Genomic DNA, 22,060 nt, shown 5'->3' with positions numbered 1-22,060 from the left:
TACAGCTGGGTATGCACAGAGCTGGCTCAGATCCTTGGTGCTCAACAGGTTCATAATGTACTTAATGGTTTCTTCATACACTTTAACAGCTTTTGTAGCTCAAATGTTTCATTATCCATGGTGACCTGCAATCCAGAAGACAAGTGAGAGTTAAAAAAAAATCTTTTTATTCTAGTCAAAGCAGAAATCTAAGTTTTCAAAAGAGATGTAGGGGAACTAACACAACATGAGCCTAGATAAGTATTACAATAATATAAGAAATTATAAAAACTCCTACTTTAAATACACACCTTCCTTTGGGATTCTGCTCATGTAAATATCATCACATTTTCTTTTTTAGATTTCACCATGTGTGTGAAGTGGATATAAAGAGACACTGCTGAATTTAAGACAAATTACTGAAAGAAATTTAGATTTTCTTAGTCCCTAAAACTCAACTGAAGAACGAGTCGTCTGTTTCTTTGTCATGCAGGATTGAGCCCTTTGTAGCAGGGCCTTTTCAATGTCCTGCCACTTAACAAACACCAGTACAGAGAAGCAGACAGAAATTATTCATATTTTCTGTTAAGAAAATATACTAAATTGCACTGCTTGTTAAGCTGTTGAACCTGTTCTTTTATTTCCTTCTAGGAACAAGGATTAAGTAAGTTAGTCTTCAGAGAGCTACATTTATTGTGTGATTCTCATTTCTTGATGAAAGTAGAAGAATTATAATACTGTCTTATTTGACTGAGGCCCAGCTGACACATGTCATTTTGTTTGCCCCATCATAGAGGAGTTAGGATTTCTGTCCCTGTATTTCCATTGGTTCACATCCCTCCACTAATACTGAACACGTGCATATTTCCTACACTTTTTGACATCGTCAAGCTGGCAACTGTCTCATCCGATTTGCTGGAGCAAACCAAGGTGCTGGCGTGGCTTTCTTGAATGGTAAATATCATCACTGAGTGTGTAACAGCTGAGGATGTTGCCTTTAGCATCTGCCCACATGCTGCAGGACTATCTGGCACATCCACAATCTGTCTCCTAGAAGGAAAATAAAAAAACACAACCTACAACACAAACACAATAACAAGCATTCAGCTCTAACTGAAGTTAACACTTTCTTTAACAGAGATAGAAATATCACCATATCTAGTTCAAAAAATAAGATTAACAATGAGAAAATCTGTTATGCTACCCAAACTCTGCCTCCTCCAAAGCCATAAATGTGATACAGTTAACAGAGGAAGAAATTCTGTCAAATTTCATGTGGTTACTGTTGCTTGGGAAACCACTTCCTTGGGAACTGCAATGCATTCTCAGCACGTCTCAATATCAATTTCTCTCTGGCTCTGAGACATGCAAACCTGCAGTATGATGTGAAGAGAGAAAAAGAAAAACAAAAACACAGTAACAACAAAACCAACCTGAAGGAAAAAGGAGAGAGTGAGCAAAAGATTTGTTGTTGCTGTAGTTTCAAATATATCTAAATGAAAAATAATGTAATTGAAAATATATCTGGAAGTTTTTTTAACATTGTTTGGAGAAGAAATTGTTGATATACGTCAATAAGTGTGTCCTGCATCATAAGCACAAGGTTGGAGATAGGTGCTTGTGTGGTTCTGGAGTACTGTCACTGAGCCTGGTACAGAAAGTTGGCTGTTACTGGTACTTTCTGTTCCAGTTTGTCAGGGCATTTGTTGCTGAATCCACACTATTCTTTAGAATTCCGCTTCAGAAAACATCTGTTAAAAATAACTCATTAGTATTCTAAAAACAATTTCTAAAGAAAATCTTTGTAAAAAGAAGAGATTATAAGCCATGGAGTCCTTTCACAGACTGCTCCAGAAGCATGGCTCTGGGAAGCTGTGACACCAGGAGATAATGCTGCTGAATCAGTGACAGTTTCATCATTGCTAAAAGCACATTGATCTTTCTTTTCAGAAATATTTATTTGAGCTCTTTGCATAGAATGCAAAGCTTGGTTTATTCATCATTTAATACAAAAACTTTGCCTTCTGCTTACCTGGACCTCCAGTTTCTCTCTGACAACAGGGCCATGCAGGCAGGTCAGCATAGTTGTTGTTTATTAGACAACTTAAAGAAAATCCAATTTTTATATCAAACAATTGGAAGGAGTGCTCTAGTGATAGCATTAGCCTTTTTTTTTTTTCTGTTTTTTTTTCAGTTTTGCTTTTTCTCGGCCTTCTATCAGAATCATTGATGTGTCATTCCAGCAGCCCAAATTAACTAACAGGGAGAAAAAGAGAAAAGGAAGAACTGAGAATAAGTGCCACATTAAGTGTCCTCTGCACTATTCTCACCAGGCAAAGCAGACTCAACAGCCTGTACAGTATATAAATGTGTGTGTAAAGGAGGTTTCTTTTAACATAGATAGAAATTATTAGGAGGGCAAAAAGGAGGCAGTAGGACCTCTATCCTGCTACCATTTGTATTAACTAGCATAGGACTGAGAGTGCCTCTAAGCAAGCATGGAAAAATAAATAAGGATACTGTAGAAATAATTTAAAGCACCCCTGTTCTCATTGTAATGAACTATTCTTTTTATGTGTGTCTGTATAAATATATGGATGTGTATCTGTATGTAGACACACACACTCCTGCCTCTTGAAGGACAGTAGTAAGTCCTTTTGTTAGTTTTTTACAGACCAAATAATTAACTGTCTGAAATTATTTTGTTCTCGTAGGAGAAGCATCATCCAAAACCATTAATAGTGTCATTTTAACACCTTTAGTTCAAATATGCTTTCCACCCACACTCCAAATGGTGGAGGATATATGTAAAACACATCTCTTCTAGGAATTCAGTAACTTACTGAGTCAATGGAAACATTGGTGCTAAACTGTGATAATATACTCATGCCTTTCCTGGTGCTGTTTCCTGGATGAAATATGGGGACAAATTAAGAAAACTGAAAACAGAAGACTAGACTTTAAAGTTTGTTCTCTGGGAATACATCAGTTTGTATGATATCTGCAGTAAAATACATGGCTAGCGGGGGAGAGTGTGGGAGGATTACTCTTATTCTGATTACTAGAAAAGAGATGATGGAGGGACGCAATAGATCTGTGTAACAGTAATGGAAAGGATAGTATCTCTCTCTGATGGCTAGCTGGGTGAGCAGTAGTTTCTCATGAAGTATAGTGTCTTAATTTAGAAAAATAAATGAGAATGTCCAGAGGAGTTGAGCTGATAGTATATTGTGCTACTATTCTCAGGTAGTTGAAATATTTCTTCAGCATATGTTTATGGTACTTTGAGAATGAAAAATGACAGTGGGAAATGCCAAGTCTTCCACATTGCTGAGATAGCACTTAAAGTGTTTTGGCAGTACTCCTTTCTCTCCCTGCGATGTTTAATTACTTTATCCAAAAGCACCAAGTAGCCATTAGGATCAACATTATTCAAATACAGATGCCATGAAAGCTCTAGCCCTGAATGTGAAGTTGTAGGTCTTCTGGTGTATAATTATTGTTACAAAATTATTCTTTGATGAAAAGCAGGAAGTTACATATCTGTAAAAAAAAAAACCCCCCACCAACCCCTCAAAACAAAATCAAAACCACAAAGGGAATGGAGATAACTGAAGTTTTCTGATTTTTTTTTTAGTAAAGAATTTTGCAAGGGTTAAATTGAATACTCCAGAAATGCACATGTGGTAGTCTTCATTCCTTTCCTGTCAGCACTGCTCTAGTTTGCAGTCAATCTCCTTCTCTGGGTTGGATGAAAGAAAAATGCTTGAGTATATCAAGTTTATTGTAAATGTTTATCACTGTGATTTCATCTATAAATTTGCATCTTGTAGAATAATTATGTACTCCTGAGTAATACAATAATGTATGAATATATCAATTATATAGCATAGGTTTTCCTAAGCTTGTAAAGCTTACTTCTATGTCTAGAGTTTATGGACTATTTCACCACTGAAGTCATGATCAAAAAAATTAAGGCCAATATTAAACACATGCAAAAATAAGCATCCACTGTCACAGGTTGTTAGGCTATCATCTTGCACGTGGCCTTTTTCAGTGAGTACCATGTAAAACCAATAAACTCCAAGGAGACTTTAGTATTTCACATTATCGATTCCTAGCTCACATAATAAACATTTGTGGGTTACTACAAAATCAGGGTTCTAGGTTTTGCTGGGCCATTGTCCCATGCGGTCATTGTGTGAGAGCCACTATTACAGCCTGCTTCATGGCTTATGAAATGAGCTGACAACAGATATATATCCATGTAATAATCATGCCATACTGACTGGTACTGAAGTGATTGCATATGTCAACTTCCAGTGATTTGAAAATCTATGCTTAGAGGAGTATTTCATCATACCTTCTGTATGTAGTTCCTAAAGTCTTTCATTCTGGTATTTAAATGAAAAGGAAAAATTTATGTCCTCCAGACTGCAAAATTTCATAGGAGATGAACCAAATCAAAATTGTATCTTTAAAGTCTCTATTTATTGATGTTTAACTTTCCCTGTCTCCAAATATCAGCTAAATGAGAAGCTGCCAGTTTCATTTGGTCTGCATTCTGATTTTCTCACAGCACACTAACATCTTACTTCAAGAAGAGCCCATCTGGTCAGGGTGGGACAACTTACTAGAAATGCTTTAGACAAAGAAAAAGTTAGAAAAAACAGAAGCTTGATTTTAAAAAAATCACGCTTGTATTATCTCATAGAACCAGATTTTCTCTCTGTCACTCTGCCTTTTAATAGAGAAATGTTGCTGCTTCTTGCATATTGCTGGCTTGATTCAACCAAATCTATATAGCTTTTTAAAAGTCAGTGCTTGTATACTTAATTTCTCAGAGGATTCAGTTAAGTCTACAGTCCATGGAATTGAACTGAGATCATTATTCTTGCCTTCCAAACATTCATTTGCAGGCATGTCAGGTTTTCTGTGATTTTTTTAAAAAATATGTTTCCTATAAATCTGAAGGAGGAGTTCTTTTAACATGTAATGAATAATAAGCTACCATTCATATTTTAAAACGCTGCAAATCAAGATATTAATTTATGTTACCTCAGTGTGCAAGAAACACTGCATTTCTTTGAGATGAGGTACAGGGTAATCAAACCCATTTCCAATACAGTCTCATTATAGAAGTTTGTCTTTCTGTTGAAATGTTCAGTGCCTGTCTGTGAAGCATTCCAAAGCAGTCACAGAAAACCATATTGCTCTTCAATATTAGAATACACTGATAAATTTTCAAAATGAAAGTTTTTAATATACAAAGATCCTCTGAATCATTTTTGCACAGAGACTATTGCACAGAATTTGCACAGAATTAAAAAGAGTTATTCGGAGCAAAACTATGCAGGAGTAGTGAGGACTTCTAGTCAGAGCAAGGATTTACACAGAACAGCAACAAATACCCATCTCTCTTGTACCTTTGGTTGGAGTCCTAATAGCTAGGATATTGGTATTCTGTGCCACTTCCCATACTTGTTTAAATATTCATCAAACTAATGAAGGGTGATTTGGAACATTGCCCATGAAGTTAACGAATCAGGAAGAACAACATCTCGAACCACAGGCTCCCAGCAGCTATTCCATTGTTGTGCTCTCTGATGTTTTCACAAACTTAATTTGCACGGTCTTAATTTGTTTCAGTACAGAATAAAGAACAAATGTCAAACCCCTACAATTTTAACAGAGCTTCCATTTTTCAGGCAGCCTCCCTACAGTTTCTAAAGACTTTTCCTATGGCCCAGAGCAGTCACATTCTCATAGACAAAACCCAAACACAGTCCCATGGAGTACAGGTTTCTTCCAAAGTAGGATAAACAAGCAAGTAATTTGTCTAAACACTAGTTAAACTTTTACCTGTAGCTACAGGGAGCTCAAGCAAAATCAGCTCCAGACAAGGAATGATTTGCAGAGGAGCACACTGGATCATTTGGGCTAAACCAAGACCCTGTAATTCCAAACATCCTTCTGAAGCCCAGCCAAGAAGCCACAGGTGGCATCTTTAAGGCATTAAGAAAGGTAGCAGGGAAAGTCCAGAGAACACCACTGGGCAATGAGAGCAACTGTAACTGTGGTAAAGCAGGGATCTTCCCAGGAAATATTCTCAGAGTTTCAATAAGACATTCATTGTCTTCAGCCCATGACGTCACCTCTTTTGACACTTGCCCTCGCCCTCCCCCCCCAGCTTCTTCTCTCCAGTTTCTCCAGTAAGATGAATTTTTGTACTGTCCCTACTCTGCCACCCCTTGATTTCCTTCAGTTTTCTTCCCATGTAGAGTGTATGTTTTATCTCCCACATCGATAAGCTTGAGGTGGGGAAAGTGTAGTTGCTATCATTCTGTCCCTTTCCCTTGTGTTTTTCATCTGCTCCTCATTATCATAAAAGCCACGCTCATTAGTAAGCAAAAGTCAGATGTTTTTCTGCTGTTGCTACGTGAAGTGCAACTGAACTGTTGGCACCTATAGGAGGCAGGTTTTCAAAACAATAATCATAATAAATCAGATGAAAGCATTCCAAACAAAATGGTTTCTCCCTTCATGAGTAAAAATTGTCACCCAGTTGGCATAGCACACCCTGGGCTTAGCCATCTAGCCATTTCTGTCCTCTCTTTCTTAATTACCAGTATATTCACATGACCGTAGACTTGAAGATCTCTTGAGTGTGTATTTGTATCATGTGAATGGTGGTTCAGACCATCACATATTATCAAATCACTTTCTAAAGCAAATACTTTAAAGCTAACACAAATAAGGCTGCTGCTAAATATTATGTCTACCATTCAGTTATTTGCTTTTTCTTTTCAGCTTCCTAAGTAATAAACCTATTAGAGAGTAGTCCTATAACTGAAAGTGTTTATGATACTTCTGTTTGTTAACACTTCTAATACAACCAAATATTGAAGGTACAGCAGAGAGTCAATGATCTTTCCTCTCATATTTTAAAACTTCAGTAGCATCATTAACCAGGTTAGGTAAAGAGAGAGAAGAAAGGCAGATACAATAGAGATCTATAAAATTACAAGTGCTGTGGAAAAGCTTAACAGCAACCTTCATTGTTTGTTGTGATAAAATTACTAGGAGCCAAATTCAAACCAAAAGGAGAAACATCTTCACACAAACTATAGAGATTATTGCTAATGCATGGTGTAGATTCAGAAGTTTATATGGATTCAAAAAGTACATATATTAATTTATGGAAGGAGAATCCAATAGGTATATGAAATACAGGATACCATCTCTGGTTCAATGAATTCTTGAGCTGCAACTCACTAGAAGCTAGCAAATACCACTCTACGATTGCCCTCTCATATTTTCCCCCGACACTTGCTCGTGGCACCTAGCAGAGGCAGAATACTGGGCTCATGTAGGCCAGGTCTGTAGCACATCCAAAAATTGAAAGCTCCAGCTGGTAACACAGACCAGAATAATTTAAGACTGTCTATGTGGATAGACACCATCAGGGCCTAAATAGTATCCATAGTGAAAGGATCCTTTCAAGTCCTGTGCTGAATGTTTGAGCAGGCTTTTCAGAATGTAGAAGGTCACAGTATCACAAAGAACACAGAAACCCTCATCTGCTCCTAGGCCTAGAGGTAAATACTTGTATGTATGTCCCTCTTTCAAGTTTCTCATAATCCTATAGCTATGTAGCTAATGCTCTGGCCACCATGATTCTACCAAGCTGAACTCCCTTGCAAGCACCAAAGCTGGACTAGTATATCCCACAAGAAAGAAACCCTCCACTGAGATGGCTTTTATTAGAATCACACTTGCACAGGGCAGTGATGCTGTTGATAACACAGCAGTTCCAGACAGATAGCCTCCAAACACCTTTGGTGAAGCAGCTGAGAAAGTTGATTGGTCTACCTGAGCTCAGAGTCGGGTCTCTGCAGCTCCAGCTTTAGGTCAGTGCACCATGATGACTCCTGCAGGGGTGATCTACCTGTGCCCTGCGCTGCCTCTGCTTCTGACCCAAGAAGGTTATACAATGAAGTTACTCTGTTCCTTGGGATGCTAAAGCCTCACCTGTAGACTCCACCTCAGAGGATCCTGGGACACGGGGAGCTCACAGCAAATGAAGATCTCAGCTTGTATTGGTGCTTTTTCTCCCTGTTCTTTACCACCTCTTTATCTAACTTTACCTGGCAAATCATGTGGCAATATGTTGCTTGTACAAAAAGGCTACCTTGAATTTTGAAATTTAAAAACCTGAGAAAATATACAGTGCTTAAGTATCTGAATCACTTTTGCAGATAAGTAGGCTCTGGTTTCATGTAATGGAATTAAATGCTTGAACTCGAACAGAATTTTTCCTTAAATTTGGCTTATTGCTTCAAGTAATATTAAACACATGAATTGTTCTAGATACTTCGTTTTCTTAACACTGAGATTACATTCATTTTAGATTTCAACAAAAATGAGTAAAGAGATAGTCTGGTCAAAAAGAAAAGTTTTCCCTTTTAATTATTCCTCCAATTACACCACATTAACGTGACACTGTATATAAGGAACACACCCATAATTTTGGGAAGTACTTGTACGAACAATGAACTTAATAATGTTGCTCAATATTATACTCAAAGTAATCTCAGTTGCATGGAATTTTCTATACTATTATCAATGAAATGAAAAAGAGGAATGATGCAAAACTAACAATCTGCCTTTGGAGCAATAATCTATTCACAGATTCCTTTTTTTTTGAAGATGGCTTTTTGACCATTGTGTGTTATTTAAACATAGCCAACACATGTCAAGAGAGATGTTCCCCTTTAGCTGCTGGCTATAGTCTTGCTAATACTGAGCGATACACAGCCTCGTTGCTGCAAGGGCACACTAAAGACCTGCAGTCAGCTGTCTGTCCCCAAGGTCTCCCAGGCCCTGTTCTGTAAAGCTGATGTTTTGTAATGGTAGAAAACTACTACTCACAGCAAAAGAATCTGGTTAAACTTGAATTTCATGTTCTCTGCCCCTTTTACAGTATCGATATTTATGAAGGCTGAAAAGAGCCCTTTTTAGCATACTTCTAGATTATTTTAAGTACTTCCTGTGTAATTTTCAGATCTAGCAAAGAAATACTTGTGTTTCTGAGTCTGACAAGGATCTTCATTAAATTGTTGAACTGTTTTCCTACCCGGGAGTAGCCCAAACAAGGAAGCAAAACGGTACTACATTTCCAGTTGTCTTCACAGATCAGTAATTACAGTCTACATTAACCTTTCTCCATGCAAAAGCTAACTTATGAAAGCTCTGGTTCTTCATTAGAATCAGCTTAAAAAACCCCTTTTTTATTATTTATGAACCTCCAGGTTATGCATGAACTTTCCTGATGTCCAGCTGATTAAGAGGAGCTTATTAGCTTCCAGAATTCACACAGCCTGCAAGGAAAGGTTCAAATTTTAAAACCTAAAAAATCTGTTTTGCCCCAGACTCTTGACATTTTCACTAGTTTCATTTAAAGTGGTGATATTTATATTGCACATTTCTTTGAGTCTTGCTCGGGTGTATCTTCTCAGTGCAACACTCTAAAGCCAAAAGACAGTTGCAAACACCTGCACTTAAACATTTTTTTTAATGCAAACACAGAAAGGTATGTTTAGCAAACTGCTTAAGTAAGGAAAGTATTTGTTATGTTACAGAATATGGTTTAGTATGTATTTTAGTACGCCTTCAAGTCTTCAGATGAACAAACCTTATTTAGACCCTACATTTTGACACTGTGTTTTAAGTTCAATTGGAATGCACCTCTTTCTGTGCATTGCTGGTAACAGATATACCTAGGTTAATTCCACTTAAAAAATTAGAGGCCTTAAAAAATTAGACACAATGTTGTAAAAAAATCAGGATAACCATTCTGAGTTTGAAATTTTAAATGAAGACATTGAGACATTCGAGATTCACCTCCGCACTCTTTTGAATGATGAAAGAGAAGGAGCATTCAGAGCCAGTGAGGAGTCCTTCCCTTGGCTTTCTTAAGTAACTCCCCAGTCCTCTTCTGTTCTAGAGAGAGGGAGGATTATTTTCTTAAGAAGGACTCCAAAGGAAGAAGGGGTAGGAGCTGGGACAGCTTGATGTTTACTATGGCAAAGACTATCACTGTAACATAATTCCAGCCCAACATTCAGCTAAATATAACACGTGGTACCAAGACATGTGGAGGAAGGCGACATTCATCACTAATCTTTACACGTCCAAGAATGGAAAGTGAGCTTATGGTCCAGAAGAGTCCATTATCGCTGCACATCAGTACCGATGGATGCTGTGCCATTTTCTCAGGACAAAAATTAGAATCCAATCGAATAGAATATTTCAGCTGGAAGGGACTTACAAGGATCATCTAGTCCAACTGCTTAGATTGTGTAGAATCACTTACAAACAAGGAAATTATTTATGCCTGAAAGGAGCCCAACTGCTAGTGACAATTTTTCGCCATCATAAGATGATTTAGGAAAAAAACAAAAGAGAAATCTTTTCAATTTTTACTTGCTTCTCTGATTCCCTATAGTAATTTATAATTGTCTACTCAGTGGAATATACAATCACCTATTTAGCCACATCAGGAAGCCATATCAATTAGTAGCATAATAGTCTTGCCATATATTTTTTTTATTGTACACTAAAGCTTTATGGCAGATTCCTCTGGATGTAGATAATGATTTGTAATATATAATATCCTGAAGGCATTTTAAGCTTAGGTCTGCTCTCTTTCTCCCTCTAAGAAGGTGAAAATTTAACACAGAATCAGAGTTATGCTTTTTTTTTAAAAAAATTGTTAAAAACAGGCTGGAATTTGGAAAGATTCTTATTCTCATAGTATCTCAAAAAAAAAAAAAAAGGAGAAAAAAAAGAAAAGCTTTTACAACTGACTCATGGGGCACATTTTGAAACTCTACAAGTAAACTGCCACTAGCTATATGTTAGGGCAACTCGTGCTTCACAGTCTTTTTTCTCTACTTGCTGTGCAAAGTGCTTAGGAGCAGGAGAAACCAGAAGCTCCAGGAGCCAGTCTGCCACTGTTGTCTGTTTATGTAGTCGATAGAATTTACATGGGCTGGCAGACAAAATTGCCCTTTGCATGCTTTATCTCTAGGGGAATTTGGAAGTATGTCCAAGTTTAAAAAAAAAATTATAATCACACTATACACCAAGCATAAATAACAGATTTTCCAAGGGCTTTTTTTGAGCAAGTTAAAACTGTGGCCAAACAGAAAATAATGGATAATACTTAAAAGAAAAAGAAAAGCAACCCATTTATACATCAAAGTTAAAGTGGGTCACTCTGCAACATAAAGCACATTTTTAGTGGATATAAATTTAGCAGCTCTCTGCAGCATTATGCATGACAGCAGTCTTGTGATATTTCAAGTACAGAACAGGTCTCTGGAGACAACATGTAATTTATAATGGACTAACCAAAATAAACTGTAGCAGTCAGAAAAGGAGCTGGTTCCAATGAAATAAGGCCTGTTGGTCTATTTGTCTTATATGAACATCCTCTTGAAGATCTAACTTATCTGAGAAACAATGGGGAGGTTGGTTAGTTGGTAAAAAAAATGCCGAAATGGAAGCTTTCCTTCCTTGTCTTTTAGACAATAAGAAATTAAAAGAAAGAAAACAGAGGATTGCAGTACACTTCGCCAGTTCATTAGTAACTAGCATCCTTTTCCTCCAAGTGCATGGCAGATGCCTTCCTGCTTTTTGTGTTCGCAATGCTTTATCATAATTGGTGCGGTAACAAAATCTAGCGATACAAGCAGGGCCATAGGCACTGCCTTCCTCAGCTTTGCTGCATATTAATTAGGCACCAGCTGTCTACAAAGGCAGTCTATATTTTTGACATATATGTTACTTCATTATTTCACAGTCCTTGCAGGTAGACTGTGGGTGTGCGTCTACTTTGTTCATGCCTATCGAGGCCTAACAACGTGCAGAGAAATATGAGAAATGATCAGCAGATTAAAGATGCTAGCTGTATTTAGCATGTCCACTCAGTGCAGGGATCTGCGCACTCTAAAATAAGTGAAAAATTTAGGTTAACCCGTTGCTATTTAAGACCCAGAAATGTAATTTCTAGATCCCAACTTCTTATAGGCCTTTAATGACCTGAGAAGCTATAAAACACAGTATTAACTTGGATCTCTGAGTGGAAAGTTTCATTTAACATTCTCCCATTCTGCCACTTGGTCCTTCGAAATAACAGTAAAAAAGTGCTCCAGTTACATCATGTTTTTCAGTTACCAGTTAACAACATTATTGAGGCACAGGTATTGCAATATGTGATGCTTAGCATCTAATTTGACAATAGTTGAGAGGTAAAGGGCCACAGTAAATCTTGTTGGGCTGTCCTGTGTCAAATTGTTAGCAGGTATCAGTGACCAGGCAGTGCCACGTTCTCAACGTGTGACTACAGGAAGTTTGCTGCCTTCATTCTGCCATGTAACGCACAACCATTTTAGGAGAGCAGAGGGGCATTTCTCTCTTCAAGGAGAGAAGGGGGGTGCAAGCCCGAGGCAAATCCCTATCTGACAGCAGGCTTATTGTCTATCTGACCAATGTATTTAGAAATCCCAAAGCATCCTTCTAAATTCACAATATGCAAAAGCTGTGGTAATCTTAATTGAATTCTTCACAGCAAAGTGACTTGAGTGCAACAAACATAGTGCAAATCAATTGATTGTTTCAGACATGCATATTCATGGGTCCTACCTGTTGAAGCAAGTAGAGTTGAGGAGGCCAAGCCTGCAGAGAGATCACCACGCAGGAACCTACTACTCATGCTTTACCAGGTCTCAGAGCTATACCTTCAGCATATCTCACATATGAATTTTAAGCTTTTAAATAAAACATCAGCTAAATCAATTATAAATTGCATATAATGCATCAGAAACTTTAAGAGTATGATCATCAAAGTATACAAACTTTGAAAGTCTAAAAATATGTCAAATCATTGCTAGAGTTTTCTTGTTCTTTCTTACGATCCTGATTCCTCATAATGACAAATCTAAGTATTTCAGAGATAAGCTGACTGCTGAGCTGATGCGTTTAGATTTTATTTTTCCAGACACCTTGATGGAAAAAAAAAAAAATTAAATTTTAACTCAACTCCCAACATTTGACATGAAAAGTGAAAAATATTTTAGTTGAAAGGAAGAATGAAATCTCCCAGAAAAGAAAACCAATTCCAGTAGGATATTAAAATAACATTTAAAAAAAAAATAAAAGTGTTAACTAATGTACTAACATGATAATATCCCTTTGTTGTGGGAAATACAATTGTGTTTTCTAAAAATTTTCTTTAAATAAATATTTATACAAATTTAAAACCAAATATATTGCAAGAGTTTACAATAGCATAAAATACATAAAACATATACCATGTTTTCATGACTAAATACCCACAATGCATAAATTTTTTCCATACATATTTTTGATAGAGCTAGACTTACCTAATAGTAAGAAAACACACTGTGTGTTTTGTCCATGCAGTCACAGTTGAGCCGTCCAACTATCAACAGGCATGTAAAGTACATACAAGAAAATAATTTAGTGTCTTCAAAACACAAAGAAGTATCTGGAAAGGTCAGATTTAGATATTTTGTTAACGAAACAAAAAACTCATCTATCACTTTATGCATTATGAATTACTGACAAAGACATGCTTACCATGTGCTTTTAAGCTAGAAAAGTACTGGCACACAATTCTCCTCCTCTTTCAGAGATGGATCTCAAACACAGACACTAGCAAGAGGCATTCTGCATCTCTCCTCTGATAAAGAAGAATGGTGCGGGGGCATTACGATATGACTCTTTCTATTTTCCACTGTCAATGTCAGTCTATTTCATTATAATTAAGTAACTGACTTTAATTCTGCCACAAATGAGCAAAGCCAACTCTGTTCTCAGTACTGTACAGATTTTCTATATAGTGTAGTTTCCAGTTCAGAAATATGCATGAGTGCTTGCAAAATCTAAGCAAAAAAATTGCATTTGCAGCCCAACAGATTTGTCTTGTTATCTCAGGTATTAAAGGGAAATATCTTCCCTCCTCCATTTTAACCACTCAAACATTTTTCAGAGTGTGCACAGTAAATGGAAATTCTTGTTTTTCAACAAGGTGCTTAACACATTGTGAAATCCTTTGGGCTGAACCTCCTCACCTGAGTAAAGGGAGCAGGATTTGGTATTTGTTTTCAAGCCTCATCAGCTGTAAAATATTCACCTAGAGAAGAAGTATAGACTTGTGCTGGACATCCTTTCCTTTCATCAGCACAAGGAGATACTACCTCAGATGGCTTCCCTGTAAGCAGTCTGAAATAGGAAAACCAGGTGATGGATGGCTAGGCTGCCAGAGAAGAGAGAGAAAAACAGAGAAACATTCTATGCCAGAAAAGCAGCTTGTATTTACTTTACAATCTTATAGCAGGAGAAAACATCCTTTAGTTTTCATCTGGCTGTCCTTTCCATTTTTTTGTTTTTTCCTTTTGTAAATTTTTGTTTGGATCTCATATAAAGGCTTTTCCCCCTCTTTCTCTCATTCTTAATTGGCTTGAATGTCAAACCTGTTCAGTAATCACATGGCGTTGGGTAGTAATGAAGGCCAATAAATAATGCTTAACCTTTCTTAGAGAGATCTGGAGACCCTTCCAAAACCGATTAAGGCCTGTATGATTCACCAGAATTAGCCAAGGTTTTCATGCTCAGTTTCCAAACTTGTGTAAGGAAAAAAACATTAATATTAAGAGGGGGGGGGGGGGGGAATAGTAAAGAAGAACTTTGTCTTTCCTACAACCCCAGTCTTAAACCCTTTTAGTTTTAAAGTATGTTATGAGTGGGAGGAAAGGGGAAGGGGGAGGGAAAGGGAAAAGGAAAGAAATTGGGCAATGCAGATTAAGCTTTGTTGCTACTAGGGAGCTTGGGAGGGTATTAGCTAGATTTCCCCATGCTGGCATTTTTGTTTGGGTTTTTTTGTTTGTTTGGTGGTGGGTTTTGTGTTTTCTTTTGTTTTTGTTTTTGTTTTTTTTTTTGCTGTTGTGTTTTTTTGTTTGTGGGGTTTTTTTTAGTTTCCAGTGATTTTTTTTTTCTGTCTGTTTGGCACATATTTCTTCTTCAGATATCTTTTGAATGGTGACTAACAACAACAATAAAAAAGCTTCAATCTTTCATAACATAAAATACAGAAGAACAGCAAAAACAATTCAATTTGTCTGCAAATCTTGCAGATAAATCTTGCTGTCCTGACATGTAGGTTTCAGTCTGTTTATTATCCATATTCCTTCTCCTGTCAATGTCCTCTCACCTGAAGAAACAATTTCTTTCATGACATGGAAGGGGAAATATCATCCTCAACAACGGAACTGCACTGATCCTTCCATGACCAAATTAACTTTTGTGCTGTGGGTTGATCACTGCACATCTTGTCCTTTTTACTGCTGTCAAAGAGCATACGACAGGACTTCATTCCCTGTAACCTGCATGACATTGTACTGCTGTGCCTCCCTGTGATCTCTCTTTGCTGTACCTTCATAAACATCAATGCCATAAAATTTCAGCAAAAAGTTGAAGATTAAAGACTGATATGATCAATCAGACTCTTCAGAAAAGATCTTTCAAAACATATAGCAAGGAGAGCTCAAAGGCCACAGACCAATTTCACGTGGGCTTAGAAATCATGTCTTTAAACATATCAACCAAGCTTAGAAATGTAAGTATGTGTGACTATACATATCCATAGATATACTACTCTCTACTCAAGTACCATTTGAAAAATAAATAGCACCAAAACTGAAAATGTGCATAGCTTACATGATTTAGTTTTTAAAGCATTTGTAAGGGAACCTAAGTAAGTCAATCAAAGACCCAGAACTTTAGGAAGATTTTGTTTCCTTGGCTATATTCTTCCTAAAAAAGGGAAAGTTTAAAAAAAGTGGTCTCAGCTGGAAGCATGCCCTTAGCCATTGCAGTGCCAAAATGAATGCAGTATGTCAGCTCTGACAATCTGTCAGAAAGAGGGAAAAAGTACTTTTGTTCCAAGAATAAGATGTGTTCAAAAGTTTTGTCCTGAAATTAAAATAAAAAACAAAAGACACAAAAACCTGCCTGGGATAGAGTCTCAGTCAAGGCAAGCATGTCTCCATTTACAGAAGCAATTTACATCACCTGAATACCCAACCCCCATTCCTGGACATAACCATAATTTTTTAAAATTTATTGCTTGCCTAGACTCGTACGAACATGATAATAAATCAGTCACTCCAAATATCGTTCAAGAATAACAAGCGTTACAAATTAATAATGTCATGCTGGTCATTAATTTTGATAACCAAAGAATTTGCATTAGTGAACATACTTGCTATGTAGTTGCTAATGTTACAATTATTTAATATGCAATAGTTACAATGTGTTAGAAGCCAGTTTCCATTATTTCATTCTTTCACAGCTGTTCAGTATTTGACCGATGCATAATTTCATTCTTTAAAATATTTCTTTTCCTTTTATAAGTTGAGAACTGTGATGTTAGATAATTTATGACGTTTTGTTAATTTTAGATTATCAAGACATATTCAACAGTACAATTTACCAATAAGAAGCTGATATTAGTGTTTTTAACTTGCAGTCAAGTAAATTGAATGAAGTAGAGGCCATGTTACACAAGTAATGAAGTAAGTGTTAAAGCTCAGAATAGAAAAAAGGGAATAAATTATTCAAATACTCTGCAGCACTAGTCTTATTTTTGCACCAGTGGATTTGATATAACACGTATTAGGATGTGATAACATTAAACACATTTATAGATACAAACAGGTGAAAAGGTAGATAGACAATTTGCTCTCTTTTGATTCAGAAATGATACCCACCAATAAGTATAAATATTTTTAGACCCTAAAATCACAAACCAGTCTTAAAGTTGAAATACTTTCCTTTCTAGCTTGTAATAATCTCTGATAATAAGAGCCAAGAGTACATCACATACTAACAAAGGAACTGTGCTTGACATTTTAGTCTTTTTTCAGAACTTGGATCTATTGTTCAGAAGCCTCAGCGGAAGATGTGGTATGTTTTAAACAGTGAATAGATTAAGTCATACTTGAGTTTTCGTTAACAGTATGGAACATTTTACTTCTCATGTTCTATGTCTCCTGATACAGAGCCAGCACCCTGCAAACAGCAGCTCCTCACCTCAGTACCAGATGCAACTCAGGGGTCTTCCCATCTTCAATCTCTGCTCTTTCTCTGCAGAACTGGTGCTCTTTATCCACAGAAAAGTGAGACAGAACAGATCAGTCATTAAGCAGTGCTGTTGTGGGGCTGGGAACAGAGAGTAGCCAGGTGTATAACTTCAAAAGGAATTACCAACTGCTGTCTGCATTTCCAGACAAAAATGAGGAACTGGCAGGTTTAGCCTTTGGCAGCCTTTTGCCTGACAGCCATTTGTTCTCTTTTCTGGTGCTCCATCTGCTCCCGCTGGTTGGATAAACCAAAGTATCGAGTTGTGGCAGAACCCATGGGTATGTACCACTAAGGCTACCAGTAAATACCCTGCCATCTCCCCTGTGTAGTGATGGAGTTTGGAAACACAACTATGAATTCCCTTTTATTAGAGCTGGGCTGGCATAGAATAAGAAACACTAATAGACGTGAACCATCCCCTCAGCAGAGCAAACAAACGAGTCTAATTCTGAAGTCTATTTAATGCTCAAGACAGAAAGAAGCAGCAAGAGCAGAAGTGTATTAGTGGACATTTTACATCTTGGGAGCACAAGAAGAGACTCAGCTTCTGGTCCCTACTACTGCCAATAAAGTTTTGTACAAAACAGTCAGCAGATGGAGTACAGCAATACAGATGCCTCTCATGACCATGCTTGACTGCACTTTGCTCCTGGTCCATTAATCTTGAATTGTTTTTTATGCAACAGAACCACTCCAACAGGAAAATCTGCTAAATCCACCATCCTGAAAGGGTCAATAATTTGGATCTCTGCTGTTAGATGTTAAGTAAAAAGAGGAAGGAATGGAACTTGGGTCTTCCATATCTTAAGTCCGTGTAGACAAACTTAAAACTGTTTAGAACTTTTTCTCTAAAAGGAAATATCATCCCACTGCGAACAGTTGCTACCATATTTCTGTAAGGAGGACACCAGCAACCTGCTATCAGTAAGAAACAGATTCACAAGGGTTGACTCTGAGAAGGAGTTACTGAACTTCTGAGATCTTTCAGCTGTTCCACTCCGCTCAGCGTTTTCTTACGGATTAGCACTAAGCACCTCACTGCACATTGCTTATGTTCCCCAGACACTCAACTCCCCTTGACTGCCTATACAGCAAACTAACCCCATGTTATGGCTGCCTCTTCGCATATTAAGCCGACACTACAGGTGCCTCAATGACCAAATTCCTGGTGTCCCTTTCTGACCCAAAGGCATAGATAGTCACTTCAGATGAAAACTGTAGTCTTCTGCAGCTTTGAGAAAAGAGCCTGCCCAACATAACACAACTACATATACATCTTTTAGGTTTTCTTTATTTATATTTTTTTTTAGTTCAGGAATTACACACTAGCCAACATTATTATATATTTACATGCTGAAACTGGCTGCAATAATTTTAAATTCAAGAAAATATCTCTTATGTGCTACTCATTTACAATCATCATTTTACTACCTCATATATCCCAGAGGTTAGCAGTCCTTTTGAGAAAGACATGAAGATCTGATGCAATGATATCCACTAGTATTTTGCATTTTCTAGCCATTGGAAAATGTGCATTATGTGCATATAAGAAAGGCTACAAGGTCATTAGTAAGGCTGATGATTACTACATTATGAAGTAAATAGTACTAAATAAAAAAAAGATAAATCAAAACTGTGCAAAGACAGCACTAACAGAACCATTTAAACACCCATGCAAATAAAAATGTGATAGAAGTTAAATCATAGTCAGCTTGTTAGAATTAATCATGTTTCAAATGTTCTTTTTGTCTTCAACTGAAAGTAACAGGACAGACCATGAACAATACAGCCTGGTGAGCATCTGTCAAATGACAGTAACAGTGAAAACATACAAAATGTTATCAAATTGGAATAAATGACCTCATGTCTGAAGAACATTAAAAAAATACAACCCTTAGTATGAAAGTAGAGGTGAGATTTTTCATCATTTAAGTTTCATTTTTTGTCAAAGCACTTACAAAGAAAATAATCTTATACGTATGAAATGTTGGTGTTGCATATTCTTGTAGACATGATCTATTTCAATTTTATATTAATGGATATTTAAATTATTACTATTTTTTACAAAGTAGAATAGGGCAGTATGTTTGATCAACATTCCATTTGCTTCTTAAAAATTTAGACAAAGTTCCTAGTGCATTTTATTAAACTTTACCTTTGGTGTTAAGCAGTGACTTCTTAGATTTCCCTTTTAAACAATTTCTGGAGTGAAGATTCTTTGGCTTTGGGGGACTATGCTATCTAATGACAGTTAAACATCTTTTTTATTTTTTTGTAAAGAAAAATATAAGTCTACTATTAGATACCATAAGAGATACAGATTTCAGAAACAGAGACGCAATATGCAGGCTTTCTGTAATGAAATCACCAACAGCTGAATTCTCACTTACCCTGGATTCCTTCACCTCTCCACTCACTGGAGCAACATAAAGGTTCCTTACTGTAAGTGAAAATCAGGCCCTATTTGTTTATGCTAATCTGAGTACTGAGTGCCAAGCTACTATCTTCTGTTACCTGAACATTTTAACCATACAAAAGGATCGATTGTGCTAGCAGTAACATTGCCCCAATGGCTATTTTACACTACAGTACTTTCCGTACTTCTTTATATCTGGAATCCAAATCTGTTTATGCAAAAGGGTGTTTAAATTACTCTGCTAGAGCACTGCAATTATTGTACTTAGTAAAAAAAAAAAAGTCACTAAACAATTACTGTATCTATTGACTGCTCATTTACAGCTTATTTAATTATTTACATAATTTTAGGACACATTAACCTAAACCATAAGTAGAATTAGCTTTTTGCCTTACCATAAAGTACAAATTAGAAGTTAAAAATGTTTAAGAAATCTGATAATATTTACACACGTTCAGCTTAAGTTATGGTTGCTCACATTGTATGTTCTATGTACACATAGCAAAATGTTAAGATCACTACTGATATAGTATTGTACCCTGGCCATCCCACCCTAGATTATTTTCTAGAAATAGTTAATATTTTTGCCTTTTTTTCTTGGTTCCCTAAGGAGTTTGTTGGTTCTGAAAACTTACTAGTGGACAATGCTGTTATAAAAAGAGAGAAGAAATAGGCAAGCAATGTGAGGACTAGTCTAATTTCAGATGCTAGGAGGTACAGTACTATCATCATGTCAAACGGTGCAATGCTTCATACGAATTACAAGCATTGATCTGCTGATATAGAAATGCCCAGTTACCCTGTATAGTAAGTTGTTTTTTTTAAATACATGAATCTTTTTTTCTCAAAAATATATTCATACACTGGTTGATGGTAGAAACAAAACTATTATTAGCTTATTCCTTTGAACACGCCAACATATGAATGTGTGTGCATATATATATACTCAGTATGTGTATATATACACACATATGTCCATACAGACATTTAGGTATATGTCCATATACACATATAGCTGGAAAATGTTTAACATCCGTTCACCTATGTTTAGTACTGTGTTGTAATATGGAATAGGAACACAGTCTAATAAATATAGTGAAAATTAATTGAGCTTCAATTTTAATGCATATTTGTCTGAAATAAATAGGATTTGTTCCCCAGGTGTGAGACCCCCACTCATTTTCTCTATGCATTGTGCTTTTGTACCTTACAGATTTTATGTCCTTTGTATTAGAATGTAAAAACTCTCTGAAGAACCCTGTGACATGCTGTTATCTAAGACTCTGTTTTCCTCCCCTGGGAATGAGAAAAGAAATGGTCACAATGTCATTGCTTGAGTCTTTCTTCCCAGTCATTAAACTGCGATAGGATAGAAACATAACATTCTTTATGCAAACACAGAAATATGTTGCATGAATTTTCAGTTCTGAAAATGTGTATCATACTTACTAGCAGTCATGTACAGTATATATTTACAGATTGATCTCAAAGATTTCTTTAAAACTGTGCCATGTTATAGTCATAATTTGCCCATGAATTTCACGAAGATGAAAAACACCTTAATTGCTGGCTATCATGTTTAACAGAACAATAAAATGCACAACTATAATTATATTACAATGTTTATCTATATTATTAACTTTGATATTTTGATTATTGAAACTAACAACAATGAACATTATTAAAAGGATCTAGAATATTCATTTTAGGTCAAATCTAAACTAAAAGCAAATTTATTCTAGTTTACCTGGAGGGTAGCACACAAAGCAAACCCCATATGTTGGCATAATTTCTCACTTTCACTCAAGTATCTCAGAAGAGGAGTAAGTGCTCACCTTGGGCTCGAGTTACACTTTTCCCTTGGCAGTGTCTCGCCAGTCCATCTTTCTCACCCCCATCTTTTTGTATCACAGTGTTAAGCCTTAGTACAAAATTATAGAATCCTTCTCTTTCACTAATTTTATACATCGCATTGATAGCCAGAAGACATAGTAAAATCAAAAGTGCTCCTTCCCCGCAGATAATATAGCTTTCCTAGTGACACCTGAGCAGAAACCAGACATTTTCTTTCACTCTCTGAATAGCAACATCAGAGAGTATTATGGCTTGTACTGTAACTTTAGATAAATTACTGTGCAGTTCTAGGATTCAATCTCTGTGGTTTTCATAATAGCTGATGCAGTAAACCAATGCGGAGAGTCAACATATTCTCCGTAAGGTTTTATATTTGATGTGTATCAACCACAAACAGACTGTGATGTCCCTGTATTCACACTACGCTTCTGTGAAATAAAAAAGGATTTGACAGCAATTTGTGAAATGAAAGGAAAGCTTGTACCGAAGAAAACTGTAAGACTGCTTTTATTCATGACAATTAATACTGTTTTCAAAGAACAGACTTTGAAGAGAAATACTGAATTTTGATGTGGCTCCTTT

The sequence above is a fragment of the Phaethon lepturus genome, unplaced genomic scaffold, assembly GCF_000687285.1.
Source record: "Phaethon lepturus isolate BGI_N335 unplaced genomic scaffold, ASM68728v1 scaffold7684, whole genome shotgun sequence".
In the NCBI taxonomy this organism is placed as follows: domain Eukaryota; kingdom Metazoa; phylum Chordata; class Aves; order Phaethontiformes; family Phaethontidae; genus Phaethon; species Phaethon lepturus.
Note: the sequence above shows the minus strand (reverse complement) of the source record.